This window comes from Oncorhynchus clarkii, unplaced genomic scaffold (assembly GCF_045791955.1).
Source record: "Oncorhynchus clarkii lewisi isolate Uvic-CL-2024 unplaced genomic scaffold, UVic_Ocla_1.0 unplaced_contig_2291_pilon_pilon, whole genome shotgun sequence".
NCBI lineage: Eukaryota > Metazoa > Chordata > Actinopteri > Salmoniformes > Salmonidae > Oncorhynchus > Oncorhynchus clarkii.
The window spans coordinates 80,509-104,084 of NW_027261074.1; the positions used below are offsets into that span (position 1 = coordinate 80,509).

At 42.4% G+C, this 23,576-nt stretch overlaps 12 non-coding genes across 12 annotated transcripts; all 12 read right to left on the reverse strand.

The window, feature by feature from the left end:
* Nucleotides 1-1,247: 1,247 nt before the first annotated feature.
* On the reverse strand, nt 1,248-1,329 carry trnas-gcu (transfer RNA serine (anticodon GCU)). Its single transcript has one exon. It is a non-coding gene; the product is annotated as a tRNA-Ser (tRNA).
* Nucleotides 1,330-2,365: 1,036 nt separating this feature from the next.
* On the reverse strand, nt 2,366-2,447 carry trnas-gcu (transfer RNA serine (anticodon GCU)). The gene has a single exon. It is a non-coding gene; the product is annotated as a tRNA-Ser (tRNA).
* A 480-nt stretch (nt 2,448-2,927) lies between these two features.
* Nucleotides 2,928-3,009, reverse strand: trnas-gcu (transfer RNA serine (anticodon GCU)). Its single transcript has one exon. It is a non-coding gene; the product is annotated as a tRNA-Ser (tRNA).
* Nucleotides 3,010-4,045: 1,036 nt separating this feature from the next.
* Nucleotides 4,046-4,127, reverse strand: trnas-gcu (transfer RNA serine (anticodon GCU)). Its single transcript has one exon. It is a non-coding gene; the product is annotated as a tRNA-Ser (tRNA).
* Nucleotides 4,128-5,720: 1,593 nt separating this feature from the next.
* On the reverse strand, nt 5,721-5,802 carry trnas-gcu (transfer RNA serine (anticodon GCU)). The gene has a single exon. It is a non-coding gene; the product is annotated as a tRNA-Ser (tRNA).
* Nucleotides 5,803-6,838: 1,036 nt separating this feature from the next.
* Nucleotides 6,839-6,920, reverse strand: trnas-gcu (transfer RNA serine (anticodon GCU)). Its single transcript has one exon. It is a non-coding gene; the product is annotated as a tRNA-Ser (tRNA).
* A 2,878-nt stretch (nt 6,921-9,798) lies between these two features.
* On the reverse strand, nt 9,799-9,880 carry trnas-gcu (transfer RNA serine (anticodon GCU)). Its single transcript has one exon. It is a non-coding gene; the product is annotated as a tRNA-Ser (tRNA).
* Nucleotides 9,881-10,140: 260 nt separating this feature from the next.
* On the reverse strand, nt 10,141-10,222 carry trnas-gcu (transfer RNA serine (anticodon GCU)). The gene has a single exon. It is a non-coding gene; the product is annotated as a tRNA-Ser (tRNA).
* A 4,166-nt stretch (nt 10,223-14,388) lies between these two features.
* trnas-gcu (transfer RNA serine (anticodon GCU)) lies at nt 14,389-14,470 on the reverse strand. The gene has a single exon. It is a non-coding gene; the product is annotated as a tRNA-Ser (tRNA).
* Nucleotides 14,471-15,760: 1,290 nt separating this feature from the next.
* On the reverse strand, nt 15,761-15,842 carry trnas-gcu (transfer RNA serine (anticodon GCU)). The gene has a single exon. It is a non-coding gene; the product is annotated as a tRNA-Ser (tRNA).
* A 1,036-nt stretch (nt 15,843-16,878) lies between these two features.
* trnas-gcu (transfer RNA serine (anticodon GCU)) lies at nt 16,879-16,960 on the reverse strand. Its single transcript has one exon. It is a non-coding gene; the product is annotated as a tRNA-Ser (tRNA).
* A 3,834-nt stretch (nt 16,961-20,794) lies between these two features.
* trnas-gcu (transfer RNA serine (anticodon GCU)) lies at nt 20,795-20,876 on the reverse strand. Its single transcript has one exon. It is a non-coding gene; the product is annotated as a tRNA-Ser (tRNA).
* Between the last annotated feature and the right edge of the window lie 2,700 nt (nt 20,877-23,576).

Sequence of the window (23,576 nt, forward strand, 5' to 3'; positions counted from 1 at the left end):
AGTTCATCGCCTTCACCACTCAGATACCAAGTCCTGTGCTCTCGCTGTGGCAGTCAGCAATCTTACCAGTGTTTGTGAAAGTCAAAATCTTCCAGTGCCAAAATAAATCACTGAATTTTAATTGTTACACGATGAGGATGTGATTCGAACCCATGCATGCAGAGCACAATGGATTAGCAGTCCATCGCCTTAACCACTCGGCCACCTCATCCTGTTTCTTGGAAGTTGCAAATGACGTTAAAAGACTGTAGTTGCTGTATGTAAACCCTAGAATGAAATCAATGAAAGTTATGCAGAGCAATGGCAAGGCCATGTGTCGATCCCATCGAGACATTTAACAAATGTTTTGTCAGCCCGAGTGGTCTCCAGTGCTTGATTAAGTGTGTTGAGGTGTCGGTTCAAATCCCACTATTGAGGTTGCCCTTGGTGAAGTTATTCTTCAATTCCTGAATCTTATTAGTCGCACTAGGATTGTGCAGGGACTCTACATTCATGTGGGGCCATGTAAGAGAGGAAATAACAAATGTTTTGTGAAGAAGTTGGTGTTATAATCCACACATACAGTTCATCGCCTTCACCACTCAGATACCAAGTCCTGTGCTCTCGCTGTGGCAGTCAGCAATTTTGCCAGTGTTTGTGAAAGTCAAAATCTTCCATTGCCAAAATAAAGCACCGAATTTTAATTGTTACACGATGAGACTCTAACCCATGCATGTAGAGCACAATGGATAAGCAGTCCATCGCCTTAACCACTCATCCACCTCATCCTGTTACTTACATGTGGCAAATGACCTTAAAAACCTGTAGTTGCTGTATGTAAACCCTAGATTGAAATCAATGAAAGTTAGGCAGAGCAATGGCAAGGCCATGTGTCGATCCCATCGAGACATTTAACAAATGTTTTGTCAGGCCGAGTGGTCTCAAGTGCTTGATTAAGTGTTTTGAGCTGTCGGTTCAAATCCCACCATTGAGGTTGCCCTTGGTGAAGCTATTCTTCAATACCTGAATCTTATTTGTCGCACTAGAATTGGGCAGGGATTCTATTTTCATGTGGGGCCATGTAAGAGAGGAAATATCAAATGTTTTGTGAAGAGGTTGGTGTTATAATCCACACATGCAGTTCATCGCCTTCACCACTCAGATACCAAGTCCTGTGCTCTCGCTGTGGCAGTCAGCAATTTTACCAGTGTTTGTGAAAGTCAAAATCTTCCAGTGCCAAAATAAATCACTGAATTTTAATTGTTACACGATGAGGATGGGATTCGAACCCATGCATGCAGAGCACAATGGATTAGCAGTCCATCGCCTTAACCACTCGGCCACCTCATCCTGATTTTTGGAAGTTGCAAATGACCTTAAAAGACTGTAGTTGCTGTATGTAAACCCTAGAATGAAATCAATGAAAGTTAGGCAGAGCAATGGCAAGGCCATGTGTCGATCACATCGAGACATTTAACAAATGTTTTGTCAGGCCGAGTGGTCTCCAGTGCTTGATTAAGTGTGTTGAGGTGTCGGTTCAAATCCCACTATTGAGGTTGCCCTTGGTGAAGTTATTCTTCAATACCTGAATCTTATTAGTCGCTCTAGGATTGCGCAGGGATTCTATTTTCATGTGGGGCCATGTAAGAGAGGAAATAACAAATGTTGTGTGAAGAGGTTGTTGTTATAATCCACACATGCAGTTCATCGCCTTCACCACTCAGATACCAAGTCCTGTGCTCTCGCTGTGGCAGTCAGCAATTTTGCCAGTGTTTGTGAAAGTCAAAATCTTCCATTGCCAAAATAAAGCACCGAATTTTAATTGTTACACGATGAGACTCTAACCCATGCATGTAGAGCACAATGGATAAGCAGTCCATCGCCTTAACCACTCATCCACCTCATCCTGTTACTTACATGTGGCAAATGACCTTAAAAACCTGTAGTTGCTGTATGTAAACCCTAGATTGAAATCAATGAAAGTTAGGCAGAGCAATGGCAAGGCCATGTGTCGATCCCATCGAGACATTTAACAAATGTTTTGTCAGGCCGAGTGGTCTCAAGTGCTTGATTAAGTGTTTTAAACTGTCGGTTCAAATCCCACTATTGAGGTTGCCCTTGGTGAAGCTATTCTTCAATACCTGAATCTTATTAGTCGCACTAGAATTGGGCAGGGATTCTATTTTCATGTGGGGCCATGTAAGAGAGGAAATAACAAATGTTTTGTGAAGAGGTTGGCGTTATAATCCACACATGCAGTTCATCGCCTTCACCACTCAGATACCAAGTCCTGTGCTCTCGCTGTGGTAGTCAGCAATTTTACCAGTGTTTGTGAAAGTCAAAATCTTCCAGTTCCAAAATAAAGCACAACACTTTAATTGTTACACGATGAGGATGGGATTCGAACCCATGCATGCAGAGCACAATGGATTAGCAGTCCATCGCCTTAACCACTCGGCCACCTCATCCTGTTTTTTGGAATTTGCAAATTACCTTAAAAGACTGTAGTTGCTGTATGTAAACCCTAGATTGAAATCAATGAAAGTTATGCAGAGCAATGGCAAGGCCATGTGTCTATCCCATCGAGACATTTAACAAATGTTTTGTCAGCCCGAGTGGTCTCCAGTGCTTGATTAAGTGTGTTGAGGTGTCGGTTCAAATCCCACTATTGAGGTTGCCCTTGGTGAAGTTATTCTTCAATTCCTGAATCTTATTAGTCGCACTAGGATTGTGCAGGGACTCTACATTCATGTGGGGCCATGTAAGAGAGGAAATATCAAATGTTTTGTGAAGAGGTTGGTGTTATAATCCACACATGCAGTTCATCGCCTTCACCACTCAGATACCAAGTCCTGTGCTCTCGCTGTGGCAGTCAGCAATTTTACCAGTGTTTGTGAAAGTCAAAATCTTCCAGTGCCAAAATAAATCACTGAATTTTAATTGTTACACGATGAGGATGGGATTCGAACCCATGCATGCAGAGCACAATGGATTAGCAGTCCATCGCCTTAACCACTCGGCCACCTCATCCTGATTTTTGGAAGTTGCAAATGACCTTAAAAGACTGTAGTTGCTGTATGTAAACCCTAGAATGAAATCAATGAAAGTTAGGCAGAGCAATGGCAAGGCCATGTGTCGATCACATCGAGACATTTAACAAATGTTTTGTCAGGCCGAGTGGTCTCCAGTGCTTGATTAAGTGTGTTGAGGTGTCGGTTCAAATCCCACTATTGAGGTTGCCCTTGGTGAAGTTATTCTTCAATACCTGAATCTTATTAGTCGCTCTAGGATTGCGCAGGGATTCTATTTTCATGTGGGGCCATGTAAGAGAGGAAATAACAAATGTTGTGTGAAGAGGTTGTTGTTATAATCCACACATGCAGTTCATCGCCTTCACCACTCAGATACCAAGTCCTGTGCTCTCGCTGTGGCAGTCAGCAATTTTGCCAGTGTTTGTGAAAGTCAAAATCTTCCATTGCCAAAATAAAGCACCGAATTTTAATTGTTACACGATGAGACTCTAACCCATGCATGTAGAGCACAATGGATAAGCAGTCCATCGCCTTAACCACTCATCCACCTCATCCTGTTACTTACATGTGGCAAATGACCTTAAAAACCTGTAGTTGCTGTATGTAAACCCTAGATTGAAATCAATGAAAGTTAGGCAGAGCAATGGCAAGGCCATGTGTCGATCCCATCGAGACATTTAACAAATGTTTTGTCAGGCCGAGTGGTCTCAAGTGCTTGATTAAGTGTTTTAAACTGTCGGTTCAAATCCCACTATTGAGGTTGCCCTTGGTGAAGCTATTCTTCAATACCTGAATCTTATTAGTCGCACTAGAATTGGGCAGGGATTCTATTTTCATGTGGGGCCATGTAAGAGAGGAAATAACAAATGTTTTGTGAAGAGGTTGGCGTTATAATCCACACATGCAGTTCATCGCCTTCACCACTCAGATACCAAGTCCTGTGCTCTCGCTGTGGTAGTCAGCAATTTTACCAGTGTTTGTGAAAGTCAAAATCTTCCAGTTCCAAAATAAAGCACAACACTTTAATTGTTACACGATGAGGATGGGATTCGAACCCATGCATGCAGAGCACAATGGATTAGCAGTCCATCGCCTTAACCACTCGGCCACCTCATCCTGTTTTTTGGAATTTGCAAATTACCTTAAAAGACTGTAGTTGCTGTATGTAAACCCTAGATTGAAATCAATGAAAGTTATGCAGAGCAATGGCAAGGCCATGTGTCTATCCCATCGAGACATTTAACAAATGTTTTGTCAGCCCGAGTGGTCTCCAGTGCTTGATTAAGTGTGTTGAGGTGTCGGTTCAAATCCCACTATTGAGGTTGCCCTTGGTGAAGTTATTCTTCAATTCCTGAATCTTATTAGTCGCACTAGGATTGTGCAGGGACTCTACATTCATGTGGGGCCATGTAAGAGAGGAAATAACAAATGTTTTGTGAAGAAGTTGGTGTTATAATCCACACATGCAGTTCATCGCCTTCACCACTCAGATACCAAGTCCTGTGCTCTCGCTGTGGCAGTCAGCAATTTTACCAGTGTTTTGTGAAAGTCAAAATCTTCCATTGCCAAAATAAAGCACCGAATTTTAATTGTTACACGATGAGATTCTAACTCATGCATGTAGAGCACAATGGATAAGCAGTCCATCGCCTTAACCACTCATCCACCTCATCCTGTTATTTACATGTGGCAAATGACCTTAAAAACCTGTAGTTGCTGTATGTAAACCCTAGATTGAAATCAATGAAAGTTATGCAGAGCAATGGCAAGGCCATGTGTCTATCCCATCGAGACATTTAACAAATGTTTTGTCAGCCCGAGTGGTCTCCAGTGCTTGATTAAGTGTGTTGAGGTGTCGGTTCAAATCCCACTATTGAGGTTGCCCTTGGTGAAGTTATTCTTCAATTCCTGAATCTTATTAGTCGCACTAGGATTGTGCAGGGACTCTACATTCATGTGGGGCCATGTAAGAGAGGAAATAACAAATGTTTTGTGAAGAAGTTGGTGTTATAATCCACACATACAGTTCATCGCCTTCACCACTCAGATACCAAGTCCTGTGCTCTCGCTGTGGCAGTCAGCAATTTTGCCAGTGTTTGTGAAAGTCAAAATCTTCCATTGCCAAAATAAAGCACCGAATTTTAATTGTTACACGATGAGACTCTAACCCATGCATGTAGAGCACAATGGATAAGCAGTCCATCGCCTTAACCACTCATCCACCTAATCCTGTTACTTACATGTGGCAAATGACCTTAAAAACCTGTAGTTGCTGTATGTAAACCCTAGATTGAAATCAATGAAAGTTAGGCAGAGCAATGGCAAGGCCATGTGTCGATCCCATCGAGACATTTAACAAATGTTTTGTCAGGCCGAGTGGTCTCAAGTGCTTGATTAAGTGTTTTGAGCTGTCGGTTCAAATCCCACCATTGAGGTTGCCCTTGGTGAAGCTATTCTTCAATACCTGAATCTTATTTGTCGCACTAGAATTGGGCAGGGATTCTATTTTCATGTGGGGCCATGTAAGAGAGGAAATATCAAATGTTTTGTGAAGAGGTTGGTGTTATAATCCACACATGCAGTTCATCGCCTTCACCACTCAGATACCAAGTCCTGTGCTCTCGCTGTGGTAGTCAGCAATTTTACCAGTGTTTGTGAAAGTCAAAATCTTCCAGTGCCAAAATAAATCACTGAATTTTAATTGTTACACGATGAGGATGGGATTCGAACCCATGCATGCAGAGCACAATGGATTAGCAGTCCATCGCCTTAACCACTCGGCCACCTCATCCTGATTTTTGGAAGTTGCAAATGACCTTAAAAGACTGTAGTTGCTGTATGTAAACCCTAGAATGAAATCAATGAAAGTTAGGCAGAGCAATGGCAAGGCCATGTGTCGATCACATCGAGACATTTAACAAATGTTTTGTCAGGCCGAGTGGTCTCCAGTGCTTGATTAAGTGTGTTGAGGTGTCGGTTCAAATCCCACTATTGAGGTTGCCCTTGGTGAAGTTATTCTTCAATACCTGAATCTTATTAGTCGCTCTAGGATTGCGCAGGGATTCTATTTTCATGTGGGGCCATGTAAGAGAGGAAATAACAAATGTTGTGTGAAGAGGTTGTTGTTATAATCCACACATGCAGTTCATCGCCTTCACCACTCAGATACCAAGTCCTGTGCTCTCGCTGTGGCAGTCAGCAATTTTGCCAGTGTTTGTGAAAGTCAAAATCTTCCATTGCCAAAATAAAGCACCGAATTTTAATTGTTACACGATGAGACTCTAACCCATGCATGTAGAGCACAATGGATAAGCAGTCCATCGCCTTAACCACTCATCCACCTCATCCTGTTACTTACATGTGGCAAATGACCTTAAAAACCTGTAGTTGCTGTATGTAAACCCTAGATTGAAATCAATGAAAGTTAGGCAGAGCAATGGCAAGGCCATGTGTCGATCCCATCGAGACATTTAACAAATGTTTTGTCAGGCCGAGTGGTCTCAAGTGCTTGATTAAGTGTTTTAAACTGTCGGTTCAAATCCCACTATTGAGGTTGCCCTTGGTGAAGCTATTCTTCAATACCTGAATCTTATTAGTCGCACTAGAATTGGGCAGGGATTCTATTTTCATGTGGGGCCATGTAAGAGAGGAAATAACAAATGTTTTGTGAAGAGGTTGGCGTTATAATCCACACATGCAGTTCATCGCCTTCACCACTCAGATACCAAGTCCTGTGCTCTCGCTGTGGTAGTCAGCAATTTTACCAGTGTTTGTGAAAGTCAAAATCTTCCAGTTCCAAAATAAAGCACAACACTTTAATTGTTACACGATGAGGATGGGATTCGAACCCATGCATGCAGAGCACAATGGATTAGCAGTCCATCGCCTTAACCACTCGGCCACCTCATCCTGTTTTTTGAAAGTTGCAAATTACCTTAAAAGACTGTAGTTGCTGTATGTAAACCCTAGATCGAAATCAATGAAAGTTATGCAGAGCAATGGCAAGGCCATGTGTCTATCCCATCGAGACATTTAACAAATGTTTTGTCAGCCCGAGTGGTCTCCAGTGCTTGATTAAGTGTGTTGAGGTGTCGGTTCAAATCCCACTATTGAGGATGCCCTTGGTGAAGTTATTCTTCAATTCCTGAATCTTATTAGTCGCACTAGGATTGTGCAGGGACTCTACATTCATGTGGGGCCATGTAAGAGAGGAAATAACAAATGTTTTGTGAAGAAGTTGGTGTTATAATCCACACATGCAGTTCATCGCCTTCACCACTCAGATACCAAGTCCTGTGCTCTCGCTGTGGCAGTCAGCAATTTTACCAGTGTTTTGTGAAAGTCAAAATCTTCCATTGCCAAAATAAATCACCGAATTTTAATTGTTACACGATGAGATTCTAACTCATGCATGTAGAGCACAATGGATAAGCAGTCCATCGCCTTAACCACTCATCCACCTCATCCTGTTATTTACATGTGGCAAATGACCTTAAAAACCTGTAGTTGCTGTATGTAAACCCTAGATTGAAATCAATGAACGTTAGGCAGAGCAATGGCAAGGCCATGTGTCGATCCCATCGAGACATTTAACAAATGTTTTGTCAGGCCGAGTGGTCTCCAGTGCTTGATTAAGTGTGTTGAGGTGTCGGTTCAAATCCCACTATTGAGGTTGCCCTTGGTGAAGTTATTCTTCAATACCTGAATCTTATTAGTCGCTCTAGGATTGCGCAGGGATTCTATTTTCATGTGGGGCCATGTAAGAGAGGAAATAAAAAATGTTGTGTGAAGAGGTTGGTGTTATAATCCACACATGCAGTTCATCGCCTTCACCACTCAGATACCAAGTCCTGTGCTCTCGCTGTGGCAGTCAGCAATTTTGCCAGTGTTTGTGAAAGTCAAAATCTTCCAGTGCCAAAATAAAGCACATCATTTGAATTGTTACTCGATGAGGATGAGATTCGAACCCATGCATGCAGAGCACAATGGATTAGCAGTCCATCGCCTTAACCACTCGGCCACCTCATCCTGTTTTTTGTAAGTTGCAAATTACCTTAAAAGACTGTAGTTGCTGTATGTAAACCCTAGATTGAAATCAATGAAAGTTAGGCAGAGCAATGGCAAGGCCATGTGTCGATCCCATCGAGACATTTAACAAATGTTTTGTCAGGCCGAGTGGTCTCCAGTGCTTGATTAAGTGTGTTGAGGTGTCGGTTCAAATCCCACTATTGAGGTTGCCCTTGGTGAAGTTATTCTTCAATACCTGAATCTTATTAGTCGCTCTAGGATTGCGCAGGGATTCTATTTTCATGTGGGGCCATGTAAGAGAGGAAATAACAAATGTTGTGTGAAGAGGTTGGTGTTATAATCCACACATGCAGTTCATCGCCTTCACCACTCAGATACCAAGTCCTATGCTCTCGCTGTGGCAGTCAGCAATTTTACCAGTGTTTGTGAAAGTCAAAATCTTCCATTGCCAAAATAAAGCACCGAATTTTAATTGTTACACGATGAGATTCTAACTCATGCATGTAGAGCACAATGGATAAGAAGTCCATCGCCTTAACCACTCATCCACCTCATCATGTTATTTACATGTTATTTACCAGTGTTTGTGAAAGTCAAAATCTTCCAGTGCCAAAATAAATTACCGAATTTTAATTGTTACACGATGAGGATGGGATTCGAACCCATGCATGCAGAGCACAATGGATTAGCAGTCCATCGCCTTAACCACTCGGCCACCTCATTCTGTTTTTCAGAAGTTGCAAATGACCTTAAAAGACTGTAGTTACTGTATGTAAACCCTAGATTGAAATCAATGAAAGTTATGCAGAGCAATGGCAAGGCCATGTGTCGATCCCATCGAGACATTTAACAAATGTTTTGTCAGGCCGAGTGGTCTCCAGTGCTTGATTAAGTGTGTTGAGGTGTCGGTTCAAATCCCACTATTGAGGTTGCCCTTGGTGAAGTTATTCTTCAATACCTGAATCTTATTAGTCGCTCTAGGATTGCGCAATGATTCTATTTTCATGTGGGGCCATGTAAGAGAGGAAATAACAAATGTTGTGTGAAGAGGTTGGTGTTACAATCCACACATGCAGTTCATCGCCTTCACCACTCAGATACCAAGTCCTGTGCTATCGCTGTGGCAGTCAGCAATTTTACCAGTGTTTGTGAAAGTCAAAATCTTCCATTGCCAAAATAAAGCACCGAATTTTAATTGTTACACGATGAGATTCTAACCCATGCATGTAGAGCACAATGGATAAGCAGTCCATGGCCTTAACCACTCATCCACCTCATCCTGTTATTTACATGTGGCAAATGACCTTAAAAACCTGTAGTTGCTGTATGTAAACCCTAGATTGAAATCAATGAAAGTTAGGCAGAGCAATGGCAAGGCCATGTGTCGATCCCATCGAGACATTTAACAAATGTTTTGTCAGGCCGAGTGGTCTACAGTGCTTGATTAAATGTGTTGAGGTGTCGGTTCAAATCCCACTATTGAGGTTGCCCTTGGTGAAGCTATTCTTCAATACCTGAATCGTATTAGTCGCACTAGGATTGTGCAGGGACTCTACATTCATGTGGGGCCATGTAAGAGAGGAAATAACAAATGTTTTGTGAAGAGGTTGGTGTTATAATCCACACATGCAGTTCATCACCTTCACCACTCAGATACCAAGTCCTGTGCTATCGCTGTGGCAGTCAGCAATTTTGCCAGTGTTTGTGAAAGTCAAAATCTTCCAGTGCCAAAATAAAGCACATCATTTGAATTGTTACTCGATGAGGATGGGATTCGAACCCATGCATGCAGAGCACAATGGATTAGCAGTCCATCGCCTTAACCACTCGGCCACCTCATCCTGTTTTTTGGTAGTTGCAAATTACCTTAAAAGACTGTAGTTGCTGTATGTAAACCCTAGATTGAAATCAATGAAAGTTATGCAGAGCAATGGCAAGGCCATGTGTCTATCCCATCGAGACATTTAACAAATGTTTTGTCAGGCCGAGTGGTCTCCAGTGCTTGATTAAGTGTGTTGAGGTGTCGGTTCAAATCCCACTATTGAGGTTGCCCTTGGTGAAGTTATTCTTCAATACCTGAATTTTAATTTTAATTGTTACACGATGAGGATGGGATTCGAACCCATGCATGCAGAGCACAATGGATTAGCAGTCCATCGCCTTAACCACTCGGCCACCTCATCCTGTTTTTTGGAAGTTGCAAATGACGTTAAAAGACTGTAGTTGCTGTATGTAAACCCTAGATTGAAATCAATGAAAGTTATGCAGAGCAATGGCAAGGCCATGTGTCTATCCCATCGAGACATTTAACAAAAGTTTTGTCAGGCCGAGTGGTCTCCAGGGCTTGATTAAGTGTGTTGAGGTGTCGGTTCAAATCCCACTATTGAGGTTGCCCTTGGTGAAGTTATTCTTCAATACCTGAATCTTATTAGTCGCACTAGGATTGTGCAGGGACTCTACATTCATGTGGGGCCATGTAAGAGAGGAAATAACAAATGTTTTGTGAAGAAGTTGGTGTTATAATCCACACATGCAGTTCATCGCCTTCACCACTCAGATACCAAGTCCTGTGCTCTCGCTGTGGCAGTCAGCAATTTTACCAGTGTTTGTGAAAGTCAAAATCTTCCATTGCCAAAATAAAGCACCGAATTTTAATTGTTACACGATGAGATTCTAACCAATGCATGTAGAGCACAATGGATAAGCAGTCCATCGCCTTAACCACTCATCCACCTCATCCTGTTATTTACATGTTATTTACCAGTGTTTGTGAAAGTCAAAATCTTCCAGTGCCAAAATAAATCACCGAATTTTAATTGTTACACGATGAGGATGGGATTCAAACCCATGCACGCAGAGCACAATGGATTAGCAGTCCATCGCCTTAACCACTCGGCCACCTCATTCTGTTTTTTGGAAGTTGCAAATGACCTTAAAAGACTGTAGTTACTGTATGTAAACCCTAGATTGAAATCAATGAAAGTTATGCAGAGCAATGGCGAGGACATGTGTCGATCCCATCGAGACATTTAACAAATGTTTTGTCAGGCCGAGTGGTCTCCAGTGCTTGATTAAGTGTGTTGAGGTGTCGGTTCAAATCCCACCATTGAGGTTGCCCTTGGTGAAGTTATTCTTCAATACCTGAATCTTATTAGTCGCTCTAGGATTGCGCAGGGATTCTATTTTCATGTGGGGCCATGTAAGAGAGGAAATAACAAATGTTTTGTGAAGAAGTTGGTGTTATAATCCACACATGCAGTTCATCGCCTTCACCACTCAGATACCAAGTCCTGTGCTCTCGCTGTGGCAGTCAGCAATTTTACCAGTGTTTGTGAAAGTCAAAATCTTCCATTGCCAAAATAAAGCACCGAATTTTAATTGTTACACGATGAGATTCTAACCAATGCATGTAGAGCACAATGGATAAGCAGTCCATCGCCTTAACCACTCATCCACCTCATCCTGTTATTTACATGTTATTTACCAGTGTTTGTGAAAGTCAAAATCTTCCAGTGCCAAAATAAATCACCGAATTTTAATTGTTACACGATGAGGATGGGATTCAAACCCATGCACGCAGAGCACAATGGATTAGCAGTCCATCGCCTTAACCACTCGGCCACCTCATTCTGTTTTTTGGAAGTTGCAAATGACCTTAAAAGACTGTAGTTACTGTATGTAAACCCTAGATTGAAATCAATGAAAGTTATGCAGAGCAATGGCGAGGACATGTGTCGATCCCATCGAGACATTTAACAAATGTTTTGTCAGGCCGAGTGGTCTCCAGTGCTTGATTAAGTGTGTTGAGGTGTCGGTTCAAATCCCACCATTGAGGTTGCCCTTGGTGAAGTTATTCTTCAATACCTGAATCTTATTAGTCGCTCTAGGATTGCGCAGGGATTCTATTTTCATGTGGGGCCATGTAAGAGAGGAAATAACAAATGTTGTGTGAAGAGGTTGGTGTTATAATCCACACATGCAGTTCATCGCCTTCACCACTCAGATACCAAGTCCTGTGCTCTCGCTGTGGCAGTCAGCAATTTTGCCAGTGTTTGTGAAAGTCAAAATCTTCCAGTGCCAAAATAAAGCACATCATTTTAATTGTTACACGATGAGGATGGGATTCGAACCCATGCATGCAGAGCACAATGGATTAGCAGTCCATCGCCTTAACCACTCGGCCAGCCCATCCTGTATTTTAGAAGTGGAAAATGACCTTAAAAAACTGTAGTTGCTGTCTGTAAACCCTAGATTGAAATCAATGAAAGTTAGGCAGAGCAATGGCAAGGACATGTGTCGATCCCATCGAGACATTTAACAAATGTTTTGTCAGGCCGAGTGGTCTCAAGTGCTTGATTAAGTGTTTTGAGCTGTCGGTTCAAATCCAACCATTGAGGTTGCCCTTGGTGAAGCTATTCTTCAATACCTGAATCGTATTAGTCGCACTAGGATTGTGCAGGGGCTCTATATTCATGTGGGGCCATGTAAGAGAGGAAAAAACAAATGTTTTGTGAAGAAGTTGGTGTTATAATCCACACATGCAGTTCATCGCCTTCACCACTCAGATACCAAGTCCTGTGCTCTCGCTGTGGCAGTCAGCAATTTTGCCAGTGTTTGTGAAAGTCAAATTCTTCCAGTGCCATAATAAAGCACATCATTTAAATTGTTACACGATGAGGATGGGATTCGAACCCATGCATGCAGAGCACAATGGATTAGCAGTCCATCACCTTAACCACTCGGCCACCTCATCCTGTTTTTTGGAAGTTGCAAATGACCTAAAAAACTGTAGTTGCTGTATGTAAACCCTAGATTGAAATCAATGAAAGTTATGCAGAGCAATGGCAAGGCCATGTGTCGATCCCATCGAGACATTTAACAAATGTTTTGTCAGGCCGAGTGGTCTCAAGTGCTTGATTAAGTGTTTTGAGCTGTCGGTTCAAATCCAACCATTGAGGTTGCCCTTGGTGAAGCTATTCTTCAATACCTGAATCGTATTAGTCGCACTAGGATTGTGCAGGGGCTCTATATTCATGTGGGGCCATGTAAGAGAGGAAAAAACAAATGTTGTGTGAAGAGGTTGGTGTTATAATCCACACATGCAGTTCATCGCCTTCACCACTCAGATACCAAGTCCTGTGCTCTCGCTGTGGCAGTCAGCAATTTAAACAGTGTTTGTGAAAGTCAAAATCTTCCAGTGCCAAAAATAAATCACTGAATTTTAATTGTTACACGATGAGCATGGGATTCAAACCCATGCATGCAATGGATTAGCAGTCCATCGCCTTAACCACTCGGCCACCTCATCCTGTTTTTTGGAAGTTGCAAATGACCTTAAAAGACTGTAGTTGCTGTATGTAAACCCTAGATTGAAATCAATGAAAGTTATGCAGAGCAATGGCAAGGCCATGTGTCGATCCCATCGAGACATTTAACAAATGTTTTGTCAGGCCGAGTGGTCTCCAGTGCTTGATTAAGTGTGTTGAGGTGTCGGTTCAAATCCCACTATTGAGGTTGCCCTTGGTGAAGTTATTCTTCAATACCTGAATCTTATTAGTCGCTCTAGGATTGCGCAATGATTCTATTTTCATGTGGGGCCATGTAAGAGAGGAAATAACAAATGTTGTGTGAAGAGGTTGGTGTTACAACCCACACATGCAGTTCATCGCCTTCACCACTCAGATACCAAGTCCTGTGCTCTCGCTGTGGCAGTCAGCAATTTTGCCAGTGTTTGTGAAAGTCAAATTCTTCCAGTGCCATAATAAAGCACATCATTTAAATTGTTACACGATGAGGATGGGATTCGAAACCATGCATGCAGAGCACAATGGATTAGCAGTCCATCACCTTAACCACTCGGCCACCTCATCCTGTTTTTTGGAAGTTGCAAATGACCTAAAAAACTGTAGTTGCTGTATGTAAACCCTAGATTGAAATCAATGAAAGTTATGCAGAGCAATGGCAAGGCCATGTGTCGATCCCATCGAGACATTTAACAAATGTTTTGTCAGGCCGAGTGGTCTCCAGTGCTTGATTAAGTGTGTTGAGGTGTCGGTTCAAATCCCACTATTGAGGTTGCCCTTGGTGAAGCAATTCTTCAATACCTGAATCGTATTAGTCGCACTAGGATTGTGCAGGGACTCTACATTCATGTGGGGCCATGTAAGAGAGGAAATAACAAATGTTTTGTGAAGAGGTTGGTGTAATAATCCACACATGCAGTTCATCGCCTTCACCACTCAGATACCAAGTCCTGTGCTCTCGCTGTGGCAGTCAGCAATTTTGCCAGTGTTTGTGAAAGTCAAATTCTTCCAGTGCCATAATAAAGCACATCATTTAAATTGTTACACGATGAGGATGGGATTCGAACCCATGCATGCAGAGCACAATGGATTAGCAGTCCATCGCCTTAACCACTCGGCCACCTCATCCTGTTTTTTGGAAGTTGCAAATGACCTAAAAAACTGTAGTTGCTGTATGTAAACCCTAGATTGAAATCAATGAAAGTTATGCAGAGCAATGGCAAGGCCATGTGTCGATCCCATCGAGACATTTAACAAATGTTTTGTCAGGCCGAGTGGTCTCCAGTGCTTGATTAAGTGTGTTGAGGTGTCGGTTCAAATCCCACTATTGAGGTTGCCCTTGGTGAAGCTATTCTTCAATACCTGAATCGTATTAGTCGCACTAGGATTGTGCAGGGACTCTACATTCATGTGGGGCCATGTAAGAGAGGAAATAACAAATGTTTTGTGAAGAGGTTGGTGTTATAATCCACACATGCAGTTCATCGCCTTCACCACTCAGATACCAAGTCCTGTGCTCTCGCTGTGGCAGTCAGCAATTTTGCCAGTGTTTGTGAAAGTCAAAATCTTCCATTGCCAAAATAAAGCACCGAATTTTAATTGTTACTCGATGAGGATGGGATTCGAACCCATGCATGCAGAGCACAATGGATAAGCAGTCCATCGCCTTAACCACTCATCCACCTCATCCTGTTACCTACATGTGGCAAATGACCTTAAAAATCTGTAGTTGCAGTTCATCGCCTTCACCACTCAGATACCAAGTCCTGTGCTCTCGCTGTGGCAGTCAGCAATTTTACCAGTGTTTGTGAAAGTCAAAATCTTCCATTGCCAAAATAAAGCACCGAATTTTAATTGTTACACAATGAGATTCTAACCCATGCATGTAGAGCACAATGGATAAGCAGTCCATCGCCTTAACCACTCATCCACCTCATCCTGTTATTTACATGTGGCAAATGACCTTAAAAACCTGTAGTTGCTGTATGTAAACCCTAGATTGAAATCAATGAAAGTTAGGCAGAGCAATGGCAAGGCCATGTGTCGATCCCATCGAGACATTTAACAAATGTTTTGTCAGGCCGAGTTGTCTCCAGTGCTTGATTAAGTGTGTTGAGGTGTCGGTTCAAATCCCACTATTGAGGTTGCCCTTGGTGAAGTTATTCTTCAATACCTGAATCTTATTAGTCGCTCTAGGATTGCGCAGGGATTCTATTGTCATGTGGGGCCATGTAAGAGAGGAAATAACAAATGTTGTGTGAAGAGGTTGGTGTTATAATCCACACATGCAGTTCATCGCCTTCAACACTCAGATACCAAGTCCTGTGCTCTCGCTGTGGCAGTCAGCAATTTTGCCAGTGTTTGTGAAAGTCAAAATCTTCCAGTGCCAAAATAAAGCACATCATTTGAATTGTTACTCGATGAGGATGGGATTCGAACCCATGCATGCAGAGCACAATGGATTAGCAGTCCATCGCCTTAACCACTCGGCCACCTCATCCTGTTTTTTGGAAGTTGCAAATGACGTTAAAAGACTGTAGTTGCTGTATGTAAACCCTAGATTGAAATCAATGAAAGTTATGCAGAGCAATGGCAAGGCCATGTGTCTATCCCATCGAGACATTTAACAAATGTTTTGTCAGGCCGAGTGGTCTCCAGTGCTTGATTAAGTGTGTTGAGGTGTCGGTTCAAATCCCACTATTGAGGTTGCCCTTGGTGAAGTTATTCTTCAATACCTGAATCTTATTAGTCGCTCTAGGATTGCGCAGGGATTCTATTTTCATGTGGGGCCATGTAAGAGAGGAAATAACAAATGTTGTGTGAAGAGGTTGGTGTTATAATCCACACATGCAGTTCATCGCCTTCACCACTCAGATACCAAGTCCTGTGCTCTCGCTGTGGCAGTCAGCAATTTTGCCAGTGTTTGTGAAAGTCAAAATCTTCCATTGCCAAAATAAAGCACCGAATTTTAATTGTTACACGATGAGACTCTAACCCATGCATGTAGAGCACAATGGATAAGCAGTCCATCGCCTTAACCACTCATCCACCTCATCCTGTTACTTACATGTGGCAAATGACCTTAAAAACCTGTAGTTGCTGTATGTAAACCCTAGATTGAAATCAATGAAAGTTAGGCAGAGCAATGGCAAGGCCATGTGTCGATCCCATCGAGACATTTAACAAATGTTTTGTCAGGCCGAGTGGTCTCAAGTGCTTGATTAAGTGTTTTGAGTTGTCGGTTCAAATCCCACCATTGAGGTTGCCCTTGGTGAAGCTATTCTTCAATACCTGAATCTTATTTGTCGCACTAGAATTGGGCAGGGATTCTATTTTCATGTGGGGCCATGTAATAGAGGAAATAACAAATGTTTTGTGAAGAGGTTGGTGTTATAATCCACACATGCAGTTCATCGCCTTCACCACTCAGATACCAAGTCCTGTGCTCTCGCTGTGGCAGTCAGCAATCTTACCAGTGTTTGTGAAAGTCAAAATCTTCCAGTGCCAAAATAAATCACTGAATTTTAATTGTTACACGATGAGGATGGGATTCGAACCCATGCATGCAGAGCACAATGGATTAGCAGTCCATCGCCTTAACCACTCGGCCACCTCATCCTGTTTTTTGGAAGTTGCAAATGACGTTAAAAGACTGTAGTTGCTGTATGTAAACCCTAGATTGAAATCAATGAAAGTTATGCAGAGCAATGGCAAGGCCATGTGTCTATCCCATCGAGACATTTAACAAATGTTTTGTCAGCCCGAGTGGTCTCCAGTGCTTGATTAAGTGTGTTGAGGTGTCGGTTCAAATCCCACTATTGAGGTTGCCCTTGGTGAAGTTATTCTTCAATACCTGAATCTTATTAGTCGCACTAGGATTGTGCAGGGACTCTACATTCATGTGGGGCCATGTAAGAGAGGAAATAACAAATGTTTTGTGAAGAAGTTGGTGTTATAATCCACACATGCAGTTCATCGCCTTCACCACTCAGATACCAAGTCCTGTGCTCTCGCTGTGGCAGTCAGCAATTTTACCAGTGTTTGTGAAAGTCAAAATCTTCCATTGCCAAAATAAAGCACCGAATTTTAATTGTTACACGATGAGATTCTAACCCATGCATGTAGAGCACAATGGATAAGCAGTCCATCGCCTTAACCACTCATCCACCTCATCCTGTTATTTACATGTGGCAAATGACCTTAAAAACCTGTAGTTGCTGTATGTAAACCCTAGATTGAAATCAATGAAAGTTAGGCAGAGCAATGGCAAGGCCATGTGTCGATCCCATCGAGACATTTAACAAATGTTTTGTCAGGCCGAGTGGTCTCCAGTGCTTGATTAAGTGTGTTGAGGTGTCGGTTCAAATCCCACTATTGAGGTTGCCCTTGGTGAAGTTATTCTTCAATACCTGAATCTTATTAGTCGCACTAGGATTGTGCAGGGACTCTACATTCATGTGGGGCCATGTAAGAGAGGAAATAACAAATGTTTTGTGAAGAAGTTGGTGTTATAATCCACACATGCAGTTCATCGCCTTCACCACTCAGATACCAAGTCCTGTGCTCTCGCTGTGGCAGTCAGCAATTTTACCAGTGTTTGTGAAAGTCAAAATCTTCCATTGCCAAAATAAAGCACCGAATTTTAATTGTTACACGATGAGATTCTAACCCATGCATGTAGAGCACAATGGATAAGCAGTCCATCGCCTTAACCACTCATCCACCTCATCCTGTTATTTACATGTGGCAAATGACCTTAAAAACCTGTAGTTGCTGTATGTAAACCCTAGATTGAAATCAATGAAAGTTAGGCAGAGCAATGGCAAGGCCATGTGTCGATCCCATCGAGACATTTAACAAATGTTTTGTCAGGCCGAGTTGTCTTCAGTGCTTGATTAAGTGTGTTGAGGTGTCGGTTCAAATCCCACTATTGAGGTTGCCCTTGGTGAAGTTATTCTTCAATACCTGAATCTTATTAGTCGCTCTAGGATTGCGCAGGGATTCTATTGTCATGTGGGGCCATGTAAGAGAGGAAATAACAAATGTTGTGTGAAGAGGTTGGTGTTATAATCCACACATGCAGTTCATCGCCTTCACCACTCAGATACCAAGTCCTGTGCTCTCGCTGTGGCAGTCAGCAATTTTGCCAGTGTTTGTGAAAGTCAAAATCTTCCAGTGCCAAAATAAATCACTGAATTTGAATTTTTACACGATGAGCATGGGATTCGAACCCATGCATGCAGAGCACAATGGATTAGCAGTCCATCGCCTTAACCACTCGGCCACCTCATCCTGTTTTTTGGAAGTTGCAAATGACCTAAAAAACTGTAGTTGCTGTATGTAAACCCTAGATTGAAATCAATGAAAGTTATGCAGAGCAATGGCAAGGCCATGTGTCGATCCCATCGAGACATTTAACAAATGTTTTGTCAGGCCGAGTGGTCTCCAGTGCTTGATTAAGTGTGTTGAGGTGTCGGTTCAAATCCCACTATTGAGGTTGCCCTTGGTGAAGCTATTCTTCAATACCTGAATCGTATTAGTCGCACTAGGATTGTGCAGGGACTCTACATTCATGTGGGGCCATGTAAGAGAGGAAATAACAAATGTTTTGTGAAGAGGTTGGTGTTATAATCCACACATGCAGTTCATCGCCTTCACCACTCAGATACCAAGTCCTGTGCTCTCGCTGTGGCAGTCAGCAATTTTGCCAGTGTTTGTGAAAGTCAAAATCTTCCAGTGCCAAAATAAAGCACATCATTTGAATTGTTACTCGATGAGGATGGGATTCGAACCCATGCATGCAGAGCACAATGGATTAGCAGTCCATCGCCTTAACCACTCGGCCACCTCATTCTGTTTTTTGGAAGTTGCAAATGACCTTAAAAGACTGTAGTTTCTGTATGTAAACCCTAGATTGAAATCAATGAAAGTTATGCAGAGCAATGGCAAGGCCATGTGTCGATCCCATCGAGACATTTAACAAATGTTTTGTCAGGCCGAGTGGTCTCCAGTGCTTGATTAAGTGTGTTGAGGTGTCGGTTCAAATCCCACTATTGAGGTTGCCCTTGGTGAAGTTATTCTTCAATACCTGAATCTTATTAGTCGCACTAGGATTGTGCAGGGACTCTACATTCATGTGGGGCCATGTAAGAGAGGAAATAACAAATGTTTTGTGAAGAAGTTGGTGTTATAATCCACACATGCAGTTCATCGCCTTCACCACTCAGATACCAAGTCCTGTGCTCTCGCTGTGGCAGTCAGCAATTTTACCAGTGTTTTGTGAAAGTCAAAATCTTCCAGTGCCAAAATAAAGCACCGAATTTTAATTGTTACACGATGAGATTCTAACCCATGCATGTAGAGCACAATAGATAAGCAGTCCATCGCCTTAACCACTCATCCACCTCATCCTGTTATTTACATGTGGCAAATGACCTTAAAAACCTGTAGTTGCTGTATGTAAACCCTAGATTGAAATCAATGAAAGTTAGGCAGAGCAATGGCAAGGCCATGTGTCTATCCCATCGAGACATTTAACAAATGTTTTGTCAGCCCGAGTGGTCTCCAGTGCTTGATTAAGTGTGTTGAGGTGTCGGTTCAAATCCCACTATTGAGGTTGCCCTTGGTGAAGTTATTCTTCAATACCTGAATCTTATTAGTCGCACTAGGATTGTGCAGGGACTCTACATTCATGTGGGGCCATGTAAGAGAGGAAATAACAAATGTTTTGTGAAGAAGTTGGTGTTATAATCCACACATGCAGTTCATCGCCTTCACCACTCAGATACCAAGTCCTGTGCTCTCGCTGTGGCAGTCAGCAATTTTACCAGTGTTTGTGAAAGTCAAAATCTTCCAGTGCCAAAATAAAGCACCGAATTTTAATTGTTACTCGATGAGGATGGGATTCGAACCCATGCATGCAGAGCACAATGGATTAGCAGTCCATCGCCTTAACCACTCAGCCACCTCATCCTGTTTTTTGGAAGTTGCAAATTACCTTAAAAGACTGTAGTTGCTGTATGTAAACCCTAGATTGAAATCAATGAAAGTTATGCAGAGCAATGCCAAGGCCACGTGTCGATCCCATCGAGACATTTAACAAATGTTTTGTCAGGCCGAGTGGTCTCAAGTGCTTGATTAAGTGTTTTGAGTTGTCGGTTCAAATCCCACCATTGAGGTTGCCCTTGGTGAAGCTCTTCTTCAATACCTGAATCTTATTTGTCGCACTAGAATTGGGCAGGGATTCTATTTTCATGTGGGGCCATGTAATAGAGGAAATAACAAATGTTTTGTGAAGAGGTTGGTGTTATAATCCACACATGCAGTTCATCGCCTTCACCACTCAGATACCAAGTCCTGTGCTCTCGCTGTGGCAGTCAGCAATCTTACCAGTGTTTGTGAAAGTCAAAATCTTCCAGTGCCAAAATAAATCACTGAATTTTAATTGTTACACGATGAGGATGGGATTCGAACCCATGCATGCAGAGCACAATGGATTAGCAGTCCATCGCCTTAACCACTCGGCCACCTCATCCTGTTTTTTGGAAGTTGCAAATGACGTTAAAAGACTGTAGTTGCTGTATGTAAACCCTAGATTGAAATCAATGAAAGTTATGCAGAGCAATGGCAAGGCCATGTGTCTATCCCATCGAGACATTTAACAAATGTTTTGTCAGCCCGAGTGGTCTCCAGTGCTTGATTAAGTGTGTTGAGGTGTCGGTTCAAATCCCACTATTGAGGTTGCCCTTGGTGAAGTTATTCTTCAATACCTGAATCTTATTAGTCGCACTAGGATTGTGCAGGGACTCTACATTCATGTGGGGCCATGTAAGAGAGGAAATAACAAATGTTTTGTGAAGAAGTTGGTGTTATAATCCACACATGCAGTTCATCGCCTTCACCACTCAGATACCAAGTCCTGTGCTCTCGCTGTGGCAGTCAGCAATTTTAACAGTGTTTGTGAAAGTCAAAATCTTCCATTGCCAAAATAAAGCACCGAATTTTAATTGTTACACGATGAGATTCTAACCCATGCATGTAGAGCACAATGGATAAGCAGTCCATCGCCTTAACCACTCATCCACCTCATCCTGTTATTTACATGTGGCAAATGACCTTAAAAACCTGTAGTTGCTGTATGTAAACCCTAGATTGAAATCAATGAAAGTTAGGCAGAGCAATGGCAAGGCCATGTGTCGATCCCATCGAGACATTTAACAAATGTTTTGTCAGGCCGAGTTGTCTTCAGTGCTTGATTAAGTGTGTTGAGGTGTCGGTTCAAATCCCACTATTGAGGTTGCCCTTGGTGAAGTTATTCTTCAATACCTGAATCTTATTAGTCGCTCTAGGATTGCGCAGGGATTCTATTGTCATGTGGGGCCATGTAAGAGAGGAAATAACAAATGTTGTGTGAAGAGGTTGGTGTTATAATCCACACATGCAGTTCATCGCCTTCACCACTCAGATACCAAGTCCTGTGCTCTCGCTGTGGCAGTCAGCAATTTTGCCAGTGTTTGTGAAAGTCAAAATCTTCCAGTGCCAAAATAAATCACTGAATTTGAATTTTTACACGATGAGCATGGGATTCGAACCCATGCATGCAGAGCACAATGGATTAGCAGTCCATCGCCTTAACCACTCGGCCACCTCATCCTGTTTTTTGGAAGTTGCAAATGACCTAAAAAACTGTAGTTGCTGTATGTAAACCCTAGATTGAAATCAATGAAAGTTATGCAGAGCAATGGCAAGGCCATGTGTCGATCCCATCGAGACATTTAACAAATGTTTTGTCAGGCCGAGTGGTCTCCAGTGCTTGATTAAGTGTGTTGAGGTGTCGGTTCAAATCCCACTATTGAGGTTGCCCTTGGTGAAGCTATTCTTCAATACCTGAATCGTATTAGTCGCACTAGGATTGTGCAGGGACTCTACATTCATGTGGGGCCATGTAAGAGAGGAAATAACAAATGTTTTGTGAAGAGGTTGGTGTTATAATCCACACATGCAGTTCATCGCCTTCACCACTCAGATACCAAGTCCTGTGCTCTCGCTGTGGCAGTCAGCAATTTTGCCAGTGTTTGTGAAAGTCAAAATCTTCCAGTGCCAAAATAAAGCACATCATTTGAATTGTTACTCGATGAGGATGGGATTCGAACCCATGCATGCAGAGCACAATGGATTAGCAGTCCATCGCCTTAACCACTCGGCCACCTCATTCTGTTTTTTGGAAGTTGCAAATGACCTTAAAAGACTGTAGTTACTGTATGTAAACCCTAGATTGAAATCAATGAAAGTTATGCAGAGCAATGGCAAGGCCATGTGTCGATCCCATCGAGACATTTAACAAATGTTTTGTCAGGCCGAGTGGTCTCCAGTGCTTGATTAAGTGTGTTGAGGTGTCGGTTCAAATCCCACTATTGAGGTTGCCCTTGGTGAAGTTATTCTTCAATACCTGAATCTTATTAGTCGCACTAGGATTGTGCAGGGACTCTACATTCATGTGGGGCCATGTAAGAGAGGAAATAACAAATGTTTTGTGAAGAAGTTGGTGTTATAATCCACACATGCAGTTCATCGCCTTCACCACTCAGATACCAAGTCCTGTGCTCTCGCTGTGGCAGTCAGCAATTTTACCAGTGTTTTGTGAAAGTCAAAATCTTCCAGTGCCAAAATAAAGCACCGAATTTTAATTGTTACACAATGAGATTCTAACCCATGCATGTAGAGCACAATGGATAAGCAGTCCATCGCCTTAACCACTCATCCACCTCATCCTGTTATTTACATGTGGCAAATGACCTTAAAAACCTGTAGTTGCTGTATGTAAACCCTAGATTGAAATCAATGAAAGTTAGGCAGAGCAATGGCAAGGCCATGTGTCTATCCCATCGAGACATTTAACAAATGTTTTGTCAGGCCGAGTGGTCTCCAGTGCTTGATTAAGTGTGTTGAGGTGTCGGTTCAAATCCCACCATTGAGGTTGCCCTTGGTGAAGTTATTCTTCAATACCTGAATCTTATTAGTCGCTCTAGGATTGCGCAGGGATTCTATTTTCATGTGGGGCCATGTAAGAGAGGAAATAACAAATGTTGTGTGAAGAGGTTGGTGTTATAATCCACACATGCAGTTCATCGCCTTCACCACTCAGATACCAAGTCCTGTGCTCTCGCTGTGGCAGTCAGCAATTTTACCAGTGTTTGTGAAAGTCAAAATCTTCCAGTGCCAAAATAAATCACTG